General features: G+C 57.1%; 1 non-coding gene across 1 annotated transcript; it reads right to left on the bottom strand.

The window, feature by feature from the left end:
• Positions 1-207: 207 nt before the first annotated feature.
• On the bottom strand, positions 208-279 carry TRNAC-GCA. Its single transcript has one exon. It is a non-coding gene; the product is annotated as a tRNA-Cys (tRNA).
• Positions 280-7,092: the final 6,813 nt, after the last annotated feature.

Below are 7,092 nucleotides of genomic sequence, written 5' to 3'. Positions count from 1 at the left end.
CTTCATGTGCCTTTGTTTCATTGATGAAAACATAAACTAGACTCTTAGAGGATTGGAACTGATTTCAGCTGGGGGACATATTTGCTAGATTTTTATGCATTTGCACAGGAAAATGTTGAGTGTTTCCATTCATCCCTAGTAAGTGGAGCTCCTGAACATAATGGAAATGGATATGCAATTACTTTTTGTTGAAAGACCAGGCTTTTAAGGGGGCACTTGGATTTGAACCAAGGCTTGTTTGATCTGCAGTCAAACACTCTACCACTGAGCTATACCCCCTGACAATTACATTGGCAAGTCAGTGATCTCAAGGATCATGAAACCTGAGCGTGGAGTTCGTTTCTTCCACACCAGTGTTGCTGTCTGTGCATTCCGGAGCTATGGGGTGAGTGGGAAACGCCCACAACTAGCTTGTCAGTATCAAGAAAGGAGCAGCCGACATCAGGACCAACGAGACGTGTTGGTGGCGCATCAGGAAGAATCCACACTGCCAGAGACTTCTCGGCGAGGGCACGGTACACAATGGGGGCTACCTACCCGCCACGTCCCATCAAGGGTCTTTCTAGTCCCACTTCAGTGTTACCCAATTTCTAATCAGTCTTTGGCCCAGATTCCCTCCCTGAGCGGCACCAGCACATACCTGGGCCCCCTGCTAGTGTTAAATCTGCCTTGAGCTGGGACCCAGCTTGGCAAAGAGCCTGCAGCCCCCTCTGTGCTGGGGAGTGAGAGCAGCCCTGGCACTGGGCAGGGCAGCCCTGAGGGAATGAACCCAATGTGCCCGTGAGGCCCTGATCCAGAGCCTCTGCCAGGCAGCTCGTGCTGCTCGGGCGTCTCTAGTCTCCAGCGAGGATTCAAAGCTTCTCTGCTCCAGGGGAACCCCTGGGGGAGGGAGGCAGGGCTCCTGCAGGATAAATCTTCCTGCTGGCAGAGCTCCGGTCCCCTCCTCATGGGCACAGGGCGTTGCACACGGCACCCACCACATGCACACACCCCTTTGTGAGGAGAATCAGCTCTGGGATATTGGGGTCAACCCCCCCACCTCCTCCCTGCAAAGCTTCTCCTGGCTTCAGTGAGGGAATGGGGGCGTGAGGGGCTAGTGCGGTAACAGCAGCAGCGTGGCCGTGGGGCTCGGCCGGTGGCTGGGGCCAGTCGCCTGAGCATGAACCCAGCCGACCCCAGGAAATGGACCCGGGTCACCAGCCCAACCCACCACGTGGCTGCTGCCGCTGCCCCGTTAGTGCGCGAGCTCCCACAGACCACACTGGGGAGAGCCCCCAGCTGCAGGGGAGACGCCCCTGAGTGCCCGGCAGGGCCCAGCTCCTGGCTGACCTGCACTGCTGGGGGTCAGGGGGCTGGGTGACAGGGGGGGCGTTGGCTCTGGGGTGGGACTGTCACTTCCCCCCCTGCCAAGCAACAGGATCACAGCAAAGGAAACCAGCTTGGCCGGCAGGGGAAGAGTTCAGTCCAGGGCCTGGTGCATTCTGGGAGCAGGGCTGGTGCAGAGAAAGGGCAGATACGGGGCAGCTCTGAACACTCCGCGCAGAACTGCCTGTCCTGTCCCACAGCCCCTGGTACAGGGGGCTTTTAGCCATAGTTTTAATCAGGCCAATAAATTGAAACAAACCCCTGTTAAATCATTGCTGAGCCCGAGTCCTTCACCCACATTCCTTAGGGCATTGGGTGTTTCATTTCCTGCCTCAATTTCACACAGAGACACAATTTCCTTTGCACAGATCCGTGAACAGCAAAACCTCCCTCTGTCTCTGGTCTGAGCCAGGGCATTCGATTCCAGTGAACCCTTCTCTCCTGCAATGGTAATGGACAGACAGAGGGGACATGGCACCTGCATCCCTGCCAGGGAGATATTGGCTCGGCTCTTTCTTTCTGCTGCTGTTCATAGTCCATGAAACATCAAGGGTGGAATGCAAGGCTGAGTTCATGCATCAACCCCCTGAAATATTTCAGTGCCCCAGATAAATCCTGACCCCTGCTATTGGAACGATGTGCTGGAGATTTGACTAGGAAAGGGACTGTCTGAATTGTCAGAATGGGGAATGAACAACAATCTACAGCAATGTTGTTCACACAAACACACTCTCATCCTGCTCCAGCCGGAAGGGAAATGGGCAGGAATTCTCGCTGTTCAGCCAAGGACACACTTACACTGATGCGCAGCTAAGAGTGTGCTGGGGAAGCTGGTCTGGGCAAACAATGTGAAGTGACAATTCAGTGAGAAAAGAATTATTTTGTAGAGCAGTAAGTATACAAGTATACAAGTAGTATACAACATTTAATCTCGCTGCACTTTCCAGAAAGTCACAAAATTCAATTTATTCTTGCTAGGAAAGAGAAAAAAAGTGACACTAAGTTTTTGGCTTGGTTACATAAAGTTAAGTGTTTAATTAATATAGTAAAAATCTGTACTGATTCCACTAACTAACACCATAGCGTGAAATAGGAACAGAGACAAATCTTGTCAGTGATGAGCTGCCAAAATATTAACAACCGGTTCCCTCCTCCTCACCCCACAAGGGGGTCATGCCCCCCCACCCCCTGGGACTCCTGCCCCGCCCCCCAGGACCCCTGCCCCATCCACCCCTCTTCCCTGTCCCCTAACTGCCCCCTGCCGCCCCATCCAACCCCTCTTATTCCTGATGGCTCCCCGGGACCCCTGCCCCATCCTACCACCCCTTCTCTCTGTCCCGACTACCCCTGGAACCCCTGCCCCTGACTGCCTCCCACCGCCCCATCCAACCACTGGTCCTTCCTGACTGCCCCACCAGGACCCTTGCCCCCATTCAATTCCCCTGTTCCCTGCCCTCTGACCGCCCCCAGTCCCGACCCTAATCCACCCCCCACCCTCTATCCAACTCCCACTCCCTGCCCCCCTTACCGCGCTGCCTGGAGATGGGGGCCGTGCCACCCAGAGTCGGGGCTGGGAGCCGCGGGCACTGGGCTGGAGTTGGGGGCCGGGCCAGAGCCACTGGCCAGCCCGAAATCGGGGGCCGGCCTGAAGTCGGGACTGAGGGCCAGTCCAGAGCTGGGAGCCGGAGTCGCTGGCCAGTTCGGAGTCGGGGTCTGGGTCAGCAGGGCCGGCTTTAGGAAGTGCGGGGCCCAATTTGAACAGTTTCGACGGGGCCCCGGCAGGGATGACTTAAAAAAAAAAACACGTGGGGCTTGTACTCACCGGGCGGGGCTCAGAGTCTTCGGTGGCAGGTCCTTCACTTACACCAGGTTTTCGGCGGCACTGAAGGACCTGCCGCCGAAGCCCCAGAGCGAGCAAAACACCCACCGTCAAAGTGCTGCCGAAGACCCGGAGCGCCGTCGGGTGAGTAAAAATTAAAAAGGTGCCCATAGACAGGGAAGGGATTCTCACTGGGTGCGGGGCCCTCTTAGGCGCGGGGCCCGATTTGGGGGAATAGGCCTCAAGCCGGCCCTGCGGGTCAGGGCCGGCCCGGTGCCGCACCGCCCAGCCAGGGCCAGGGCTGGGGGCCAGCCCGGAGCCGCACAGCCCGGTCGGGGTTGGGGCCAGGGCCGGGCTCCGACCCGGAGCCGCGCCACCCAGCCAGAGTCGGGGCCGGGGGCCGGCCCAGAGCTGTGCCACCCAGCCGGCCGGCCGGAGTCGGGGCCGGGGGCCAGCCTGGAGCCACGCCGCCTGGCCGGCCGGCCAGAGTCAGGGCCAGGGGCTGGGAGCCGGTTCGGGGCTGGGGGCCAGCCCGGAGCTGTGCCACCTGGCCCTCCGGAGTCGGGGCTGGACCAGAGCCGCGCTGCCTGGCCGGCCGCTGTCGGGGCCGGGGGCTGACCCGGAGACACTCCACCCGCCCGGCCAGAGTCGGGGTTGGGGGCCGGTCTGGAGCTGCGCCGCCCGGCCGGAGTCGGGGTCAGAGCCGGGGGCCGGGCCGGAGCCGCACTGCCTGGAGTTTGGGTCGGGGCCAGGCCTGGGGCCAGGGACGCGCGGCGCCTAGAGCCCTCCTTGTGCCCCCCCCACCCCAGCTCACCTGCAGGAAGCTGCTGCTTCCTTCTCAGCCCTCCCAGGCTTCCAGCGCTAACAGCTGATTGGCGGGAAGCCCGGAGGGGGAACCTTCAGAGGAGGAGGCAGAGGCAGAGCTGGAGCCAAGTGAGCTGGGGCCGGGGGCAGGGCAGGGCAGGGAGCTGCTGGAGCGTTTGTTAAATTTAAAAGCCCTTAATGTAAGGGGACTGTTGCCCCCTTACTAACATTCAGTGGGGATGTTTGGTTGCTAGCTCCCAGCACTAAAAAGGGAGCGGTCGATGGGAAATCAGGAGCCTGAGACTGACAGTCTCCAGGAACAATGTGGAGAGGCCAGTGCTCCAGGTCAGCCTGATTGACAGGGCAGGCAGGCTAATCAAGGAGTCAGGAGGCCAGGGGGGGTCCCGTCCTCCGTGTGAGCTGAATTTGTGAGTCAGATGGAGTGGGGCCGAGCTAAGGAGAGAGCGGGACCCCAAGCTAAGCTGATGGGAGCGGAGCTGCAGCCCAAAAAGCCAGAGCACAGCCCAGAGAGAGCAGCCCTGCCCTGGGAGCAGAGCTGCAGCAACCAGAGCCAGAGGGGCCAGACAAGCAGCCCAGGAAGCAGGTGAGAGCTGAGAGCAGAGTCACAGAAGCAGCCTGCAGAGCAGCCCTGCCCTGGGAGCAGAGTGGTAGCAACTGGAGCCAGAGAGGCCAGAGAAGCAGCCCAGGGAGCTGAAGTCAGAGCAGCAGCAGCAGCCGTGCTGAGGCAGAGTGGAGCTGGGGCTGGAGCAGTCCGGAGCCGGGTGCGTTGAGCAGCTGGGGAGAGCGAGGGGGACCCCAGGCAGTGGGCCCAGCGCAGGGAGATACCTCAGCCAAGAGGCCCTGCAGGCCAGACTGGGAGGGGGATCGTAACCCTGACAGGGCGGGGGTGACGCTGGAGAGAAGGGTCCTGCCACCCAGAGCCTGAGAGTGTGTGGCCACCGCCAGAGCAAGTGTCCGACCCACAGCATCCCTGCAGCACAGCCAGGACCTGAGAAGGAGGCCTGGGACCTACAAGGAACAGACTGTGAACTGCCCTGACCTTTCAGAGACACTGTTTGTGATGTTCCCTGCCACAGAGCAGGGTGATGTGTTTCCTGTAACCTTTCCCATTTTTCCTTATTCTTTTTTTAAATTAAGTGTTAATTAAATAACTTGTATTTGCTTTAAATTGTATGATGTGATCAGTGGGTCAGGGATGTGCGCAGTGCAGAGAGAGTACCCCGGAGTGGGGACACCCTAGCCCCTGTCCTAGGTGACCACAGCAGGGTTGGGGGTCGAGCCCCCTAGGAATCCTGGGCCCAGCCTTGTTGGGGTTACGAGGACTCTGCCAGACAGGAGAGTGGAAGGGGAGTCCTCAAGGGCAGCGAGGCCTCTGGGTAAAGGAAGTGGGAGCGAGGACTCAGATCCTTTCGCTAGCCCACTTCACCGGGGTAGTGCAGAAGCCAGGAAAGTTCCCCACAACAGCGGGACCATTCCCCCGCTTACATTTACAACCGGTTCTAAAAGGGTTTCTAAATTTAACAACCAGTTCCTGCGAACCGGCTGCAGCTTACCACTGGTGACGACTAATTTCACAAATGATCTTCCCATTATTAATTTCCACACTGCCCCCACTGGAGGTCTGGGCATCTCCAATGTCATAGCTCTGCATTCACCTTCCCCTTAAGGATTGTTCTCCGACATTCGCCTTCCTTTGCAGCATGGGGCTCAGGTCACTTGCTGGTGGATTCCCTGCACCTTGAGGTCTTTAAGCCACGATTTGAGGACTTCAATAACTCAGACATAGGTCAGGGGTTTCTTACAGGAGTGGATGGGTGAGATTCTGTGGCCTGCATTGTGCAGGAGGTCAGACTAGATGATCATAATGGTCCCTTCTGACCTTAAGTCTGTGAATCTATGACTCTATTCCCAAATTTGGAAAATTGTGCAGTTCAGAATGTGAATAGTGACCCCGGCTCCTTCCTGCACCTGCTCTACATTGCTCCACAGCAGCTTCTCCCCCTGCAGAGTCACCCCAGCACTGCAGTGCAGCCGCCCAGGGTTCAGCAGGGGCCCCTGGCAAGGACAGTGGGTGCAGCTAATAGCCCAGTGTGCCTGGCCATGAGGCAGCTGTAAAAAAGCAACACCCCCCTCCAGAAGTACAGAGACTGAATTCTCCAACTATAACATCATGACCCCCTGTAGAGAGCCACAAGTGTCAGTTGTATTGTCACAGGGAGATGCAAAAATCAGGTGACACCAATTTTCAGGTTGAGTAAATAAAGTTGAGGAGATAGTTATTAACCTCACAAAAATATACTAAAGATCCCTCAACATAACACCTGAAGGCGAAATATGAACAGAGACAAACCTTGTCAGCAAAGGCTCATTTCCCAAACGATCCTCAAAATGTTACTAATTCCCACCCCTCCTCCACAGGAGCTCTGTGCAGTGTCACTGTTCTGCAGGCAGCTTCCCATTAAATGCTGTTGTGGGACATTCCCAGGCCTGGAAATGTACCAACGACAGAATTTGAAGAGCAAACCTGGCTCCCCGCACCAGGCAGGATTTGAGTGTTTTGTCCCTGTCACTTAGTCTGTGTCAATAGTACAGACGCCAGGGGCAGGACTCCAGGCTCTGCTTGAGGGATCCTGGCACAGGGTCTGGGGAGGGGGAGAAAGGATTGTAGATTCTCACCTGAGCTCTGGAGAGGAGGTAATAAGTGAAGGGTGCATTTCTGAATCCTTCCCTGCCTCAGGCTCTACCCCCCGGGCTGGAATTCTACATTCCACAGGCCAAATGAGGGGATGACACCACTTGGCTAATGAAAACCAGTGCTCTAAGGGAGGTTTGAACTCACAACCTCAGCATAGCTCCTCTCAGCACTGCCCTTTAAGTACTGTGTGCTAACCAATTGCACCACTGAACCTGTTAATTGTGATTTGCCGAGACCCCCTAGGTTGATACAGGCAAGGAGTGACCCCAAAACATTCTCAGTGGAGCTGAGAGCAGGTAGCGACAAGTGTTGTACTGGGTGGGGTGGATTCTTCTTAAGGGTTCCAGGCACCATTTGACCCTTTTGTTCTTCCCTGTGTAATAACAGA

This window comes from Mauremys mutica, unplaced genomic scaffold, assembly GCF_020497125.1.
Source record: "Mauremys mutica isolate MM-2020 ecotype Southern unplaced genomic scaffold, ASM2049712v1 Super-Scaffold_100101, whole genome shotgun sequence".
NCBI classification, from domain to species: domain Eukaryota; kingdom Metazoa; phylum Chordata; order Testudines; family Geoemydidae; genus Mauremys; species Mauremys mutica.
This window is presented reverse-complemented; position numbering and strand designations above follow the sequence as displayed.